Genomic DNA, 18,449 nt, shown 5'->3' on the forward strand with positions numbered 1-18,449 from the left:
GTTCTGAAATGTGAATTTGACAGAGAACCATGCACAGATCATGGTTCTGTCTTTAAAAAATGTGTAAAAGTTAAAATTATAAAATGAATGGTGTGGAGTCCCCACTTTATTGGGGGGGGGGTCCCCACTCCCTCAGGCACCCTGTCCAGGGCTGACCAGCCACGGTGAGCATGGTACGGCCAGGGGCTTTTCCATAAAAAGTGTCCTCCGGCTGTGGCATGAAACCGTGGGCTGTTGGAGCCCGGTACTGGTTCCAAAAATTGGGAAACCCTCAGTTTTTTTTCCCCTTCTTTTTTGGAACCAGGACTGGTCCAAGTGTCTGGGGCTGGTTTCAGAAATACGGGGGACTCCTACGCTTTTTATCCCCTGTATTTTTGGAACCTCACTGAGCCCGGGGCTGGTTATGCTCATGAGGGAGGACCCTACGCATTTTTTTCCTTCTTTTTACACAAAAACGCACATTAGCATGTCTGAAATCACACATGTCCTCACACATGTCCTCAAATTCACACATTTTCATGACTAAAAATCGCACCGTATCGCAAGTCGAATTCTTCCCACCGAAAATTGGACTTTTGAAAAATGTGTTAAGGTGCGATTTCGGAATCTTACTAAAAATTGCATCCCATTAATTGTCACGCTTGATGTTTATATAAAGTATATAACTATCTCTGCTATTGAAGATTACTTGGGTAATACGTACATTATATGGCATGGATTGCTAATGCGACTACGTCCATCCGAATGCATTTGCATCGATGATTTTTAAACGCTGCACGTTTACATACGTGAAAATGGTCAACTTTACCACCGGCGCAAGATCCCTCTGAATTTATTCTCCAGTATACTGTGTGCACAAAAGCTTTATCATGAGGGCCTTTGCATAGCTCTAGATTTATTTTATTTATTAATAGATTCTTATATAGCGCACACATATTCCGCAGCGCTTTACAGAGAATTTTTGAACATTCACATCAGTCCCTGTCCAGTGGAGCTTACAATCTATATTCCCTACCACAATTATACACATTCATTCTATGGTGAATTTTGTTGGGAGCCAATTAGCCTACCAGTATATTGGTAGATTGTGGGAGGAAACCGGAGCACCCAGAGGAAACCCATGCAAGTACGGGGAGAATATACGGTACTTGTTTCCTAGCACGGCCACAACGATCTTGATCTGGGGCATCGCAGGTAAAAAAACCGCGTCTGTCGCATCGCATGCGGGCTAAAAAATCGCATGCGATGCGACCGACGCGATGCCCGCGATTTCCCATAGGGAACAATGTAAAATGCCTCAATTTAACCAAATCAACATAGGGAACAATGTTAATTGGGCCAGAGACCCCAAAAAAAACCCCTGACCAGTGAAATGGCACCCCAAAAATAGTTAACGCCACCCCACGATCAACCTAAACCCAAAGCGTGGCGAGCGCAGCGAGCCCGCGAGGGGCGGCGGTACGCGTCCTCCGACCTTTTCATACCCCCACTATCCACGTCGGCGTGGAGTTGAGAATAGATAGTGTGGCGAGCGCAGCGAGCCACCGAGCCCGAAGCGTGGCGACGCGGATACCTTCACCGGTAAACGCGTCCCTTCGCGGGCTTCACAGGTATCCGCGTGCACTCGCCACGCTTCGGGCTCGGTGGCTCGCTGCGCTCGCCACACTATCTATTCTCAAATCCACGCCGACATGGATAGTGGGGGTATGAAAAGGTCGGAGGACGCGTACCGCCGCCACTCGCGGGCTCGTTACGCTCGCCACGCTTTGGGTTCACGTTGATCATGGGGTGGCGTTAACTATTTTTGGGGGGCCATTTCACTGGTCTGGGGGGTTTTTTGGGGTCTCTGGCCCATTTAACATGGCCCATTTAACAGCGGTTCTCAAACTGTGGGTCCCGACCCTAAAGTGGGTCCCGATCCTCTCAGCATGGGGTCGCGACTCAATGTTGCCGACCATCATGCTGATAACTTCTAATCTCAGTCATTGATTTAAGGAGTCTGTTACTTCAGACTTCTCACATCACTTTTTTCCTCCACACAATGCTGCCATGTATGTGCTGTCTGCTGACTACACATGTCATGTGATGACCTTCTGCAGTAACTTGTTGGGGTCCTGTAATTATTTTTATTGTCTGATGGGGTCCCAGAGCAAAATAGTTTGAGGACCCCTGGTCTAGACCAATCGTACATATGAGCAAAGAAAAGCAGGGATATGGGCGGGTAGCTGACATCCGGTAAAGTCATCTGTCCACCCCCCCGCACACACTTCATGACCGCATTTCCATACGCACGCCCTGCGTTGTCATGGGAACGCCTATGAAACACAGGGCGTGGGCATATGGTAATGACCCTGATCAGGCCACAACACCCCTCTCCTCCCCCTGCTCGGAAGGCCAGGAGTGAGCACTCGGCGACCGGACTACTTGCCAAGTTTGCTCGCTCCTTGCGTACAGACATGCGCAGAAATGGTTATGAGCATGCGTATAGGAACAACATCGGTACACCGGCCGAATTCGAAGCGATCTCAATAAGGGCCTGTAAGTACAGCAAATCACACTGAACCCAAAGAATATATTACAATTTTCTGCTATCAAACAGCTACAGTAGGGCTGCTTTCAAGAGTTTACAAATATAATAATAATAAAAATAATAATAATAATAATAATAACAATAATAACTGGTAATAAAAAGTTATAGCCTGATTTTGGCTGGGGTGATCAGGTGATGATTTATTAGGACTTGAAGTTGTCTTCCTTTGCCAGACGGCTCTTTATGGTAGAGCGATACTTACTGCAGATGGGTCAGCCGATGCTCCAACATTTTGTGGCTGAGCAATTACGTTAATAAATGAGGAGACATTCCACAAATGAACTGTAACATGTTTACACATCTGCTGTATCAGAGTCGTAGCTTCATTCAGATGGATACGAGCAGAACCCTTCCTTGCGCTGCATATTAATAAATACTTTAGGTCCTCGGAGAGTGGGCTTTTCATGGCTCGCCAACTGCTAACAGTAAATATTTTTCCTATGGATAGAAATGATACTGCGCCGCCACTTCTGCTCCCATCTTGGCAGATTCGCTCAAGTGATCAACCGGACATCTCAAGTTCAATGATCATTTTTACGTTTTTGTTGCTGCTCTGGGCAGATTTAGCAACTAGAAACACAAATGACCTTAGGGAAAGTTGTACTTTTGTCTATTGACTATAAAGGAATTATTCTTTTATGACTGTGAGACCCCGCATGCATCCATTTCTGCATCCAGAATTCGATTTTTATTTATTTTTTTACATATGTTTTTTTTTTTTTATGGGCCAGATGCGCCAAGATTCAAAAGTGATAACGGGAAGAGCGATAAGCAAACAGCCAATCAGCTCCTATTTGCCATGCTATAGGCTGGGTTTGAAAATGACAGGAGCTGATTGGCTGTTTTTTTTCACTCGATAGTTTATATCTTTTTGGAGCTTGGGGCAGCTGGCCTCATGTGTGGTAGTTATTCAAATGAGGAAATGAGGCATCCATTGTAACTGGTTTCTTTTGTGTTGTCAGTTAACAGAACTCTCAAACCTTCGATTGATTACCCACCGATAGCCATCCCTAGCTCATCCTCAGGCAAAAAGTGAAAGCAAACCCACACTTCCTGTCTAGACTAAGGCTTGGAAAAGCATGGAGGGTGTAGTGTGGGGTTGGCTTCATCCTGGCTGATATCTACCCAGCTTGGATTGCTTGCTCCTCTCGTGCAGGCCCCACGTCCTTCGCTTTCTGACTTGTGCATGCGCGATCCATATTACCGATGGGGCAGAAGGAATCCAGGGTATTTGTGGAGCTTAGCAGAGCAGTGGGAGACTCTGTAGTGAGCCAGGAGACTCCCACAGGCTGTGGCATTTGGGCCCTATATTTGGAGAATAACTTTTCAGTGAAAGTTTTGCCTCATTATTAAAATGGCGGCACCTTCTTCTTGGGTAATTTAGCCTTTAGGGGGAGGTATATGAAGCCTTGAGGAGAAGTTGTCCAAAGCCACCAATCAGCACCTAACATTTATCTATCACAATATTTGAAATGATTGGCTGCATTATCCAATGCCTCATACATCTCCCACTGGTGAAGAACTAATGAACCAATAGCAGCTTAAACACAATAGATTACGCTGGGATGGGAACGCATCCTAGTGCCGCTGGAGTTGGGGACAAGCATCGTCTAGAGAGATCTCCCCTGGGAACTGTGGGAGCAGCAGTGGCTGCTGGGATTGCCGGTGTCAACGAGCCAGGGACACCGGGAAGAGGAGATTCTATGAGATTAATGCCAATGCCGCCGTTGCCAGCACTGCTAGGGCAGTAAGTGGCAATATGAATGCAGCTGGTGCCAGAGCCTGTTTATTGAGGATCGGGAAACTCGCTCAGCCTTGCTGAGCCCGCCACAAAAACAGGTGAGGCCTTTACTGCAAAGGGGTGTGGCTTTGTGGAAATGTCTGCGATCATGCAGACACGCCCCCGTTTTGCCGCTGGGGAGCATGGCCAGCGCTCTAAGAGCTCCTGGCCATGTCCCCTGTCCCTCCGTCTCCTTTGACACAGCGTCTATTCACTGCTGTTACAGGGGGACTCCCAACTGCTCCCCCGTGAGACACCGGACAGTCACTACAAATTGTGACTGTCCCGCAGAAATAGGGACAGATGGGAGGCATGCAGATTTTAGCTGAATATGAGGGTGGGGAAGGGGGTAGCCTAGGGCAGCTGGAACCCTTAAATAGGCCCTGACTGTACCCGTCGAAAACTGGTGTTTTTTTCCCCATTTTGTATCACCTCTATCCTATTACACCGGCCGAAAAATGCTTGATCAAAAGCAGAACTCTCAGATCACATCGCCAAAGCTTTGTACATCGGCAAAACGGCTTTCAGAAACTCCATTCACAGTAAATTTCCCAGCTGTACTGCAATATGCTATCATAACATGCTCCATTATAAACAGCATCAGTGGAAGCAGAATGCCAGTGATGGAATCCTACACTCAAAGAATTATGGAAACTCTCATGTAGCGTTAAAGTGCTTAAATCACTGCTGGAAAAGCACTTCACATTTACAGACGACTGCTTTTACTGAGCACTTAAAGTGTTATGTGTAACAGAGCCTCCATCATATAATGGTTTCCTATGGAACAACGTATGATATAATGCTTTCCCGAACATGCTGCAGGCAGTGTTTAAAAAGTTTATCCAGATACAGTAAGTTGCTTGTGTGACACTCTGTATTTAAAACCCATTACTGTCTATTGACGGTGTTTGCAGCTCTGCGTCCTGTTGCTTCTCCTGGCTCCTTATGAAAAATGTATCTCACAAAATGGCCGCCCCCTAACAGCAGACCGTTTTTAAGTATGCCTAGAGGAGGCTGCTGCCGCCTCCTCTAGCATCCACAAAAACTGTCTGCTGTATGGGGGCGGCCATTTTGTGAGGGACATTTTTCATAAGGAGCTAGGAGGAGCGCTGGGACGCAGAACAGTAGATCTGTGGGTCCTTACTCCCGGCCACAGATGCGGCAGCAGGCGGCAGCGTAACAATAGCCTCCGTAGACCCCCGGCACCCACACTTAGTCAGTGACTCCCCGCTGTTGCGGGCTCTGCGGCACTATTGTTAGGCCACCTTAAGCATAACAGTTTACTGCCTGCAATCAGAGTATTGCATATTAGGGGGCAGGTCCACCAAGTTGCTGGGTGTCAATGCTGTCAGTCATTCATGGCTAAGCCAGATACTGTAGTTTCAAAAGAGCAATAGGAATAAAATGCTAAACTAGGCTTGTTAAGCATTTCTTCTATTGCGTTTAAAAATGTGGTCAAAATTGCTGAGTATTGGTGGCTCTGACAACTCGACTATAGTTACTCCTAGGGGCTATTGGGCAGATTAATCTAGCAATAGGATAAATTCAGCTAGTCTCCTCTGCATACCTCCCAATAGTCCCGAAAACCGCGGGAATGTCCCGGTTTTCGGGGACATTCCAGCTTCCCTCCCGTGGCCGGCAGTGTCCCGCGGCAAGTGGGGGGGGGGCTGTTGGGAGTCCCCCTGTCGGCTGGTGAGCAGCGGGGAATAAACGCTGTGCGCACAGCGTCTATTCCCGCAGCCAGGGGGCTGGGGGCATGGCTAGAGGCTCACAGAGCCTCTGGGTCATGCCCCCATAGCGTCGTCCCTCCTCCGTCTCCTAAGAAGCTGGGAGGTATGCCTCTGTTCTTTTAGGAAGGATGTGGTATTGGAAAGAGAAAGATGAAATCCTGCAAGTTAAAGGTAAAACAATACTGCTGTCCTACTGTGAGAAATGTCTTGATAGGGATAATTGTGCAGGGTAGAGGTGGATTTTACACAAGGAAGCCTTGGCACCTACCTCACAGGTAACTATCCAGCATACAACATACTGATCTGGGCTGCAGAGTATTCCAACTCTTATGCTGAATTTATTTAAACATCTATGCAATAATATTTCAGAATTCAGCTTTCAGAGTATTGCTTAAAATCTGTAAAAAGCTGTTATTGTGGTTTTTATCTGCGCTGTGTCATTTGTTAGGTCTGATCAGCACTTATTGCTGGTGGGGGAGGTGTAGTGGGAGGGGCAGTGAAATCAGGATGGACATATGTTTCTTTAGGCTGATATATTCAGTATAGTTTGGGACGTCAGTCCTTCAGGGATCTATTATATAAAGGGTCTAGTTATAAAGGGTCAGATTTAAATTAATAGCAGCATTATACCGGCGTTAAACCAAAGGAACCCAGAAGGCAAACAAGAAACTATCATTACTTCTGAAGGACTGCATTATAACCACACAACTCAGGAACATCATGTGGCCTCAACTCACCCTTGCCATGAGAACACATGGACCAAACCCACCACCCCTACCTATGGCTGAGAACACCAGGACTGCCCCCAGGCCTACTCCTCATGGTGAACACGGAGCTGTGGGGGGAAAGCACCAGGGCCAGCCTATGTAGCTATACTTGCCCCATACTTGTATGTGCCCCCCTCCTTCTCATAACCACCTGTACTACTCTCATGATTCCTGGACATTGATGATTCTAAGAAAATCAGTGGTCGTGTGATTTTAGAAGTGGGGGTATGGAAAAATTTACAGAATGGCAGGGGATCTGGGGTATTGTTAGAACCCTAGAAACTTTAGGGATTTTTATAAATTAGGGATTTTAGTTAATTTTAACACTATGTAGTATAAACAAAACTATATCATATGATATAAAGTTATCTGACCTGGTGGTACCAGCAGATGAGCAGTGGTCAGGGTAGATAGAGAGAGGAATCAGGAGGAGGTTGATGAGGTCAGCGTAGAGACCCTGCAGCCCAGATGCGTAGCTAGGGTGGAGCCGGCGGAGCACAAGCTCCGGGCGCCGACATGTCACCTGGTGCTGGAGCTCTGCCGCCGGCTCCCCCGCCCTGCTCGCCTGGTCCCGCTGTGCCTGGCATCAGTCAGTGGAGGAAAGTGAAAAACCGGCGAGCGCTCTAACTGTGCATGCGCCGGTTTGGGACGCTGGGTTGTTGACCAGGAGGATGGGAAGGTGAGAGTGGCACCTATGTGGGAAAACTCACAGGCACACACAACTATGGTCTGTGGAGAATGACAAGAAATACCTGCTTGTCTCCTTGAGACCTGGCACCACTTTTCAGCTGCTTATATGGACTCCGCCTGCAAAACCCACTGCTCATTGATGAGTAGTACTGGGGCAACCTGCAGCCAGCCGACAGACATGGAGGACACAGGGACAGGCAGCCCAGCATTTATGCCCATGATTTCCCGACTCCCGTCCCATCACAAGTGTGTTTCTGTCATTGGTCGCAGGGGGATTCCAGGTGCAGGTGTGCGTGCAGTTGTCAGATGGAACAGTGACAATTGGCTGGAGCGCCAACCTGTTGGCGGAGAAAACTCACCTGGATCCAGCGGTGGGAGCGGCACGCTGTCGGTGGCGAGGTGGGGTCGGGGTGTCTGCATTCCCAGCATGCTGCTCCTGAGATGCCAGGTCACGTAGCTGCTGCTGAGATGCCGGAATCTTCTCTGCAAGAAACTACCTCATCCAGTCCACCCACATCTCAGGTTCTTTACATTGAGTAGTGCAGTGCAGTGCTCAAAGTGGTGGTATGCCATACCAGTGTATACCACCCCACTTCGAGCACTGATGATAATGATTTCAAAATATTTCCCTGTCGTCAGTCCCCGGCAAAGGTGTGTTCAAGTCCCCCCCCCCCTAATCCCCCCTGCAGCATATACCATGTGCTATTCCTGTAATGTGTACTGCTGGAGATTGCACACCCTGCCATCGCTGACCTATGCAGTGCACCCAGACGGTTGCCTCAAATGATATCTCTGCGGGCAGGATGTGGGTCACGTGGATGTTTCTGTGCAGGGTTTATCATACTGCTACACAAGTATACACATACTGCTACACTTTCCAATATATGCATTGGGTCCTTGTATTGCTCGCCTCCAACAGTGTAACCTTCGTAATGCGCCCACCATGGCTGCCTCATCTGGTGCACCTGTGGATGGGATGCAAAATACATGGACCTGAATATACACTGAAATCACCCGTTTCTTTTAGGGGTAATCTATTCCACCCAGGGTAATCCTATGCAGAGCGCCTAAAATGGCTGCCACACCTGGTACATTGGTGGATTACACAACCCATGGAAGTTATCCAAAATGATGCACCAATCCTGCATTATGCTTACTGTGTGCTCAAGGGTTTCTTTTGGCTGTGACATGTCTGTTACTGTACTACCTACATCCTCTGTGTCATGTGTATTGTCTGTTACTGTACTACCTACATCCTCTGTATTATGTGCATTGTCTGTAACTGCACTACCTACATCCTCTGCATTATGTGCATTGTCTGTTACTGTACTACCATCATCCTCTGCATTATGTGCATTGTCTGTAACTGCACTACCTTCATCCTCTGCATTATGTGCATTGTCTGTTACTCTACTACCAACATCCTCTGTATTATGTGCATTGTCTGTTACTGCACTACCAGCATCCTCTGCGTTATGTGCATTGTCTGTTAATGTACTACTTACATCCTCTGTATTATGTGCAGTCTGTTACTGTACTACCATCATCCTCTGTGTTATGTGCATTGTCTGTTACTGTACTACCTATATACTCTGTATTATGTGAATTGTCTGTAACTGTACTACCATCATCCCCTGCATTATGTGCATTGTCTGTTACTGTACTACCTACATCCTCTGTATTATGTGCATTGTCTGTAACTGTACTACCATCATCCTCTGTATTATGTGCATTGTCTCTTACAGTACTACCTACATCCTCTGTATTATGTGTATTGTCTGTAACTGTACTACCATCATCCTATGTATTATGTGCATTGTCTGTTATTGTACTACCTACATCCTCTGTATTATGTGCAATGTGTGTTACTGTACTACCTACATCCTCTGTATTATGTGTATTGTCTGTTACTGTGCTGCCATCATCCTCTGTATTATGTGCATTGTCTGTTACTGTACTACCTATATCCTCTGTATTATGTGCATTGTCTGTAACTGTACCACCATCATCCTCTGTATTATGTGCATTGTCTGTTACTGTACTACCTACATCCTCTGTATTAAGTGCATTGTCTGTAACTGTACTACCATCATCCTCTGTATTATGTGCATTGTCTGTTACTGTACTACCTACATCCTCTGTATTATGTGCATTGTCTGTAACTGTACTACCATCATCCTCTGTATTATATGCATTGTCTGTTACTGTACTACCTACATCCTCGGTATTATGTGTATTGTCTGTTACTGTACTACCTACATCCTCTGTATTATGTGCATTGTCTGTTACTGTACTACCAACATCCTCTGTATTATGTGCATTGTCTGTTACTGTACTACCTACATCCTCTGCATTATGTGCATTGTCTGTCACTGTACTACCTACATCCTCTGTATTATGTGCGTTGTGTGTTACTGTACTACCTACAGTACATCCTCTGTATTATGTGCATTGTGTGTTACTGTACTACCTACATCCTCTGTATTATGTGCGTTGTCTGTTACTGTACTACCTACATCCTCTGTATTATGTGCATTGTCTGTTGCTGTACTACCTACATCCTCTGTATTATGTGCATTGTCTGTTACTGTACTACCTACATCCTCTGCATTATGTGCGTTGTCTGTTACTGTACTACCTACATTCTCTGTATTATGTGCATTGTGTGTTACTGTACTACCTACATCCTCTGTATTATGTGCGTTGTCTGTTACTGTACTACCTACATCCTCTGTATTATGTGCATTGTCTGTTACTGTACTACCTACATTCTCTGTATTATGTGTATTGTCTGTTACTGTACTACCTACATCCTCTGCATTATGTGCATTGTCTGTAACTGTACTACCATCATCCTCTGTATTATGTGCATTGTCTGTTACTGTACTACCTACATCCTCTGTATTATGTGCATTGTCTGTAACTGTACTACCATCATCCTCTGTATTATATAGATTGTCTGTTACTGTACTACCTACATCCTCGGTATTATGTGTATTGTCTGTTACTGTACTACCTACATCCTCTGTATTATGTGCATTGTCTGTTACTGTACTACCAACATCCTCTGTATTATGTGCATTGTCTGTTACTGTAGTACCTACATCCTCTGCATTATGTGCATTGTCTGTTACTGTACTACCTACATCCTCTGTATTATGTGCATTGTGTGTTACTGTACTACCTACATCCTCTGTATTATGTGCGTTGTCTGTTACTGTACTACCTACACCCTCTGTATTATGTGCATTGTCTGTTACTGTACTACCTACATCCTCTGTATTATGTGTATTGTCTGTTACTGTACTACCTACATCCTCTGTATTATGTGCATTGTCTGTAACTGTACTACCTACATCTGTACTTCCTCTGTATTATGTGCATTGTCTGGTACTGTACTACCATCATCCTCTGTATTATGTGTATTGTCTGTTACTGTACTACCAACATCCTCTGTATTATGTGCATTGTCTGTTACTGTACTACCTACATCCTCTGTATTATGTGCATTGTGTGTTACTGTACTACCTACATCCTCTGTATTATGTGCGTTGTCTGTTACTGTACTACCTACACCCTCTGTATTATGTGCATTGTCTGTTACTGTACTACCTACATCCTCTGTATTATGTGTATTGTCTGTTACTGTACTACCTACATCCTCTGTATTATGTGCATTGTCTGTAACTGTACTACCTACATCTGTACTTCCTCTGTATTATGTGCATTGTCTGGTACTGTACTACCATCATCCTCTGTATTATGTGTATTGTCTGTTACTGTACTACCAACATCCTCTGTATTATGTGCATTGTCTGTTACTGTACTACCATCATCCTCTGTATTATGTGCATTGTTTTTTTAATGTCTGTAAAGTGCCTCGAGTCCTGTTGGATAAAGTGTGCTATATAACTTACTTACTTACTTACTTAGGGCGCATCAGGTCCCAAAGGCCTCCATAAAGATATCCTGGCCATACAAAATGTTCTCAGAAGAGCATTGCGCAAACACCGTGTGATGTCATGACATCACACTGATCTGCCTGCTGAGCATTTATTGGTAAACTGTGCACGCGCCAAAGTACTCTATGAACGCCGACTGCAATCAGCAAAATATACTGCTATAGATTGTTTAAGGGAGGAAGGCCCCAACCGGTATTTTGCCAAGGGCCCAATGAGGGCTAAATGTGGCTCTGGTGCAAGGCAGTGGTAAATTCCCTACCCTTCTCCGAGATTGGAGTGAAGATGGCGGCGCGAGGTTGCGGAATTTAAGGGTTCCGTGATCTCGCGAGAATCTGACGCCGGGCGATGACGTTTTGCCCGGATTCGAGTAAGGCGGAAAGCGCCGAGCGCTGCTCGTATACGGGCCCGGATTGATGACGTCCGTGCGGGCTCGGATCTGTGGAATCCGAGCCTGCACATCTCTATTAAATAGTAATAAACGCAAGGTTGATAAAGAGTGATAAACGACCAGCCAATCAGCTCCTAATTGATGTTTCAAAGGCTGTGCTTGCAGTTAGGAGCTGATTGGACATTTATATCTCTTTATCACCCTTGCCTTTATCTCTTCTTAAAGCTTAATAGTTAAAACATCTGCCTTACAAGCATCTATAATAGAAACAAAAACAGGGTGGGTGCTAGATTCCAGACACCAAGGAGAAGGAAGCAGGAAGACATACTCACTGTTAAACCAACATTGTTCCACACAGAAAATGCTAACACCTACATACAGTACTGTAACCAAGGTTCAACACCCAAAAGCATTATTGATTATTTGCTAACAGAGCCTAATTAAGGGCTCCAGCCACCCTAGGCTAATTCAGAAGTACCCGCCCATACAATAATTATCATTTGTACTACCTACGTTCTCCCTGCCAGTGGTTACTTGCTCGTTGTCTGGGGTTACATATGCTCATTACATGGGGTTAAATGCTCGTTACCAGTGAGTTTCTTGCTCATTACCAGGGGTTACATGCTCACTGCTGGGGTTACATGCTTGTTGCCTAGGGTTACAAGCTCATGGCAAGGGGGTTACTGTTCGGAGCGCACAAGCGCTCTCGGGATCCCCACTTCCAGGTAGTGCTCGGCTCCCTGCCTTCCCCTTACAGTCTAGTAGGACCTCTTGCATCTGTCTCCTAGAAGGTGGCAGCTATTTTTGGAGGCTCTTCTTGTAGATTCCATGCTGTCCGCAGGGAACCTGTAGAGATCCACCCCCCCCCCCATGCCCTTTCAGTAATAGGTACAGTTGCAGCATAAATTGTGTCTGCGCTTAATAGCACCAGCTTTCTTAGTTTATATGACATTGTTAAGGATTATTTGTAACACTTCTTTTATGTAAACTGGTTCCTTCGAGTCGAGCTCCTTAAGGGTCGTTGGCAATAAACACATCCAAATTATTCCTGTTTATTGCCAAATTATTGCATGCATCGCTCATCCCTGCTGCTCTGAAGAGGCTTCCCTTTTCCTCAGTATGCTGGCATGAGGAACAGGGAAGCCTTTACTGGAGTATCTAATGTCTTGAAAGCTATGAACACAGACATTGGGCCTAATTCAGACCTGATCACAGGGCACATGTTGTTAGAACATTGACAAAAAGCATGTGCACTGCAGGTGGGGCAGATACATACTTATCTACCCTAACAGAATGGCCGGGAAGGTCCCAAAAATCGGGTCCCCTTCCCTGCCCCCCAGAAGGGTAGGCAAACCTTCCCGCATTCCTCGCCAGCCGCATCAGATTTTGCACCGAGTTTGCGCGCTTCCAGCGTATGCACAGAAATGCTGCTGCGCATACGCAAAACATCGGTCCTGGTGCAAATTCGTGCCCGACCACGTCAATCAAAATAAGGGCCTGTATGTTAAAGCGACCGGCTCTATCTGAAAACAAAATATTGATTGAAGCCAATTTTAGAGAACTTTCCTCTAACTATTCAATGGATACGATGATAAGGTTCTAGTTGCCACCTTAACCACTTTTTGATTTTTGTTTCCCAATAATAGAAAAAAAATATACGGCTATCAATAACAGTTTTGTTTATACGCATGCAGAAAGCACTACAATATGAACTAGGCTGCGCTTGCAATGTGCCATAAAATGGGAAGCCATAAATTCTATCAAAATGCAAAAACGGCCAACATTATCATTCATATAAAGCTAGACAATGCCTATAAAAAAAGTAAGACCACTGAAATCAACACTCATTCCTTCACTTGAAGCATGACTTGTGGAACTAAGTGTAACCTCCTGCTTTCAGAGATACAGTGATTGATTGACACTGGTTTACTGCATTAGACAGATAGTGAAATGTAATCCCCTGAGTTCTTTTTAGTTGGGAACAGCATACACCTGTCATACCTCCTCCCGGTTCCTCTTAGCAGAACATATAACAATGAAAAAGGCAATTGGAACTATTCTAAAAAGAGGAATTCCCAAAGGAATCTACAATGAATGTAAGTGGGGTTTTGATTAAGACTATTTTCAAAAAACGTACTAGCATAGATTCCAGTTAATGTTATAGATTATGTACATATTTTAAGTGGTATAAATTTATCGTCACGTGTGTGTATATATAGAGGTAGATATGAATAGATTGCTACAGTACCTTACAGGTTCTAGCTTGAGGCATGATTCGAGCCGGTAATGAATCTATGCAGATTGTGGAGAGCCTTCATTTGATAGGCTAATTCAGGCAGTGATGAGAGCTGATTTGTTCGGTGCATTTGATCCTCCAGTGTAGAACAGTCTTCAAAGTTCTACTGCACATTTATACAATGATAATGGTATGAATGGGTTCTTGTGTACACAGTTATGTAAAGAATGTAATCAGCCAAAGATAAACTTTTATGCTAGGGAACTGCTGGCATAGTCTTCCAAGGGACAAGCAGACATCGCTTCCCAATCCTAACCCCAGGCATTGTCATCTCGAGCGAGGGCTTGTGTGGCTCTCCGAAGCAAAGATCATAGTGCAATAGCTGGCAAGGAAAGCAGATAGAAAGTGACTTATTCACGAAGCAGTGAAAACATTGGAGAAGTGGGATTGCCAACAGCATTGAAATAACATGTATCAAGTGCATTCGAATAACGGAATGACTCAACATAGGCATGTAGTGGGTTAAACATCCCAGGCTGTGATGACCTTAGGGAAGCATGTGACTCGGATCCAATAAGGATGCAGGGATGGCAGTGGTAGCTGGGGACGTTAGCTGCAGGAGGAGTCTTCCTCTTTCCTGAAAGTTTCCCCAACCTCCCTGCTCTTTTGGCTTCATTGGTAGGTGGATGTTTAATTGCGTTGACTGATTGGCGGGAAAGAACGGCAGGTTAATTGATTTAGGTCTTCATTAAATGATGATCGGTGAATGTAGTTGTTTTTCGGTGCGCGCGCCTTCATTGACTATAGGCCTTCGCTGGATCACCCGCTCGGGGACAGCGTCACCACCCCAACGGTTGGGCAGTCAATGTAGAAGGTTGAGCGGATACCGCTTGTTGTTAGGGAATGTTTGGTCATGTATGTCAGTTGTGGGGTGGAGCTTAGATAATTAGCCGTTCTTTCTTGGCCACCATTAATTAATTGTAATACAATTAATTAACTTTAAATAAATTCAGCTAACACTTTCTGCCAAACCTAAGTCTCTGAGTCTTTATTTCAGGTTTAGATAAGTAAGTTTATTGAATGCTAAAACTGTACACATGGCAAAGGTCACACATCAGATGCTAGGATGTTTATATAAAGTTTTACATAGCAGCTGACAGGTTGTCATGGGCAACTTCTCCACTCTTTTTGCTGCTTAATAAAACGTGTCATGGGAGTGTTGTGGTAGGAGTGTCATGTGAGGATTGAAGGGGTGTCAGTCACACATTGCAATAGCAGAACATTTGGACTTTGCCAATAATGAACATCACTGATGACAAACGTAATAGCTGTGGGCAATGAACATCAATTAGACCCAGACTTCCAATATACCAGGAAGTGCCTGACAATTTCATACAGGAGATGCACACTAAGGTCACAGGCAGACAGCAGATAATATTGTATCCATAGTATGACAAGTGGTATGTTATGACAAGTGACATACACATACTTGCCTACTTTTGAAAACTAGTTTTAGGGAGATTATATGGTTGGTTTTAGTGGTTTCTGCGCTATGTATTAACGCCTTCAGTGGCAATCCCGGGAATTTTCCGGGCTGTGCCTCAGTGCCCAGTCTGGCAAGCCCGGAAAATTCTCAGGATTGCCACTGTTTGGAGCCGGGCAGCGCTGCTGAGTTCACTCACTGATCTCAGGCAGCTTCGCGGTGCCTTGTTCCCTCCCCTCTGCGGCACCGCCTCCTCCCTCCTCCTCCCCCCTCCACTCTGGGTTTTTTATTGAAGTCCCCGGCACCGGCTTATGACAAGCCGGCTTCCGGGGACAGGTACGCGGCGCGGGGGGCGCAGGTCCGGGCAGCTGCTGATTGACAGTTCAGCGGTGCTGCCCAGACCCAGGGAGGAAGTGGTGGTTTTTTTTAAGGGAGCGCTCCCCAAAAAAAAAACACCACTGAAGGGGTTAAAAAGCAGCTCTTTTAGTTAGATAGATTTAGAGAAAATTTGATAAAGAGCGCTAAAAATGATACAAAATAAAAATAATGTAATGGGCAACGGTATATTTATATAGAGTGGTACCTGTAAAAAAAATATTACGTTAGTGAACTTTACACCTTTTTGGGCAATATGTGATCAAGTTGGATGGTAGCCGGTACCCTGTCCCTGTACTAACCCTACTTCCGGTGGATGGTATCTCCGTTGAAGTTGGTGTTGGCTATGGACTGCAGTGTCAAAGCTGCCACTTGTTGTTATTGTGGCAGTGACACTGCGCGTCCGTGCTGCTGGAAGTTCTGAGGTTTTCGCCAGAAGTGAGCCACGGCCATCGGGCACTGTTCAGGACAAGTGTAGGAGCAAGTACCGGCAAATCAGCAAATTTTTCCAAATGAATGAAAAAACAGGAGGCGGCATTCTCAGAACATGTGGAAAAAGTGTATTTCAAAGCATATCAAAAAGGTGCAAAAAAACTCAGCCTGTAAGTCAACAGTTTCGGAGCTGACGCTCCTTCCTCAGGACAGCTGGTTAGAGTGCAGTGCAGAGTACTCTGATGAAGGAATAAATCATTCCGAAACCGTTAGCACCTAAGCTTGTTGCGGTGTGAGCTTTCTTATATCATTCACAAATCCCCTCATTGAGTGCCGCCTGTGCCGCATGTACTTTTGTATCTTTGTTTGGAAGGCACCAGGGGTTGTTGACTGTACGTTTTATGGAGTGCCGGTTATATTTCTGATATATATATATATATATATATTTTGCGATAGGAACTGCACTCACCGGTCCTTGTCTCTGCAAATAAATGACGCCGACCACAAGGGTCTTTTGGCAAGCTTTCGGGACTTTATTGACCCGTCTTCAGGCTCAGCATAACACACCACAAAATATATAATTATATATATATATATATAAATATATAATTACTTTTGGACGGGCACCCCGGCGACTGATCCTGAAGGATGTGTGCGCTGTGAATCGGAAATATATATATATATATATAGAATGTAGAAACGAGCCGGCACTCTGGTATCCGTAGTAGATGGTGCCCCGGGTGCCAACGAGAAGGAGTTGGATATGTAGGAGAATGAACGTGTCACTCCAGGGGTCTTAGTTCAAAGAATTTAATTAGCAAATAGCAGAAGCTGGTTACATGTCCAGGTCAACGTTTCGGTACTCGCAGGTACCGTTGTCAAGACAGCATGAACCAAGCATAACAGAATAAGCCCGCACGGCGGCGGGACCACATATATATAGCAAGAAGGATAACTTACTGATTCCATGTGTTTCTGGCCAGAAGCCGGGTGCAGCGCGCACACCCCCTGTCACTGAGGCAGGAGCGCGCACCGCTGACGTCACCCCCGCCCTCTGCATGGCAACGCATCGGGGTTGGGGTAGCGTCCCCAGCAACCAGTCAGAAACCCCATAAGCCAGGACGGTCTCATGAACAGTAAAACGCTGCGTATACATAGCAACAGACCAGCGCTGATGGACTACGCAATGCACGGGGAACATACGGCGAGCACATACACAAATCAATAGGGAAACCACTGCAGGAGGATAGTGCTGCGTGCGCAGAATAGGTAGTGTGCGAAGGGGGATCGCAGGTTATTGTCACAACGTCAGTGTTATATGCAACAGGTGGTCCTCGGGCACAAACATGAAGGTGATCAGTGGGAACTGGAATGGGACAAATAGGGGGGTGTGGCCGGGTAAACAGGCCAACTTGCAGGTTCCAGATGTAAGGTCCGTGTCGACTAGAGTGTCGACAACCGGGTGATGGTAATATCAGCAAACTAGAAAAATAAACTCCAATTCATCCTGTCATTCAAGCCAAATGGCTTAACAGTGTTCAGTTTGTGTATCCATTTAGCCTCAAGTTTCAATAGGAGTCCATCCCTATCACCCCCTCTAGTCAACGCAGGTACATGGTCAATTAGAATGAATTTAATATCTGCGACTGTGTGACCAGCCTCAAGGCAGTGGCGAGCCACCGGTTGGTCGGCTTTATTGGTGGAGATGGCATTGTTAATAGCCGAGCGGTGTAAAGCCATACGTTCACGTATGGTCCGTATGGTCTTCCCGACATAATGTTGTCGGCATGGACAGAACAACAGATAAATCACGTGGGTGGTGAGACATGTCAGTACATGGTGGATACGGAAAGTCAAGTTCAAATGAGGATGTTGGAAAGTTTTACATACAATTAGATTGCGACAGGTGGTGCATTTGAGGCATCGGTAACAGCCAGGGGGTTTGTGTAAGAAATGGGTTTTGGTGGTCGTGGATTCGAATCCGGTGATGTCAGCGTGCATGACTTTGTCCTTAAT

The sequence above is a fragment of the Crinia signifera genome, chromosome 4 (assembly GCF_055691185.1).
Source record: "Crinia signifera chromosome 4, ASM5569118v1, whole genome shotgun sequence".
Taxonomy (NCBI): domain Eukaryota; kingdom Metazoa; phylum Chordata; class Amphibia; order Anura; family Myobatrachidae; genus Crinia; species Crinia signifera.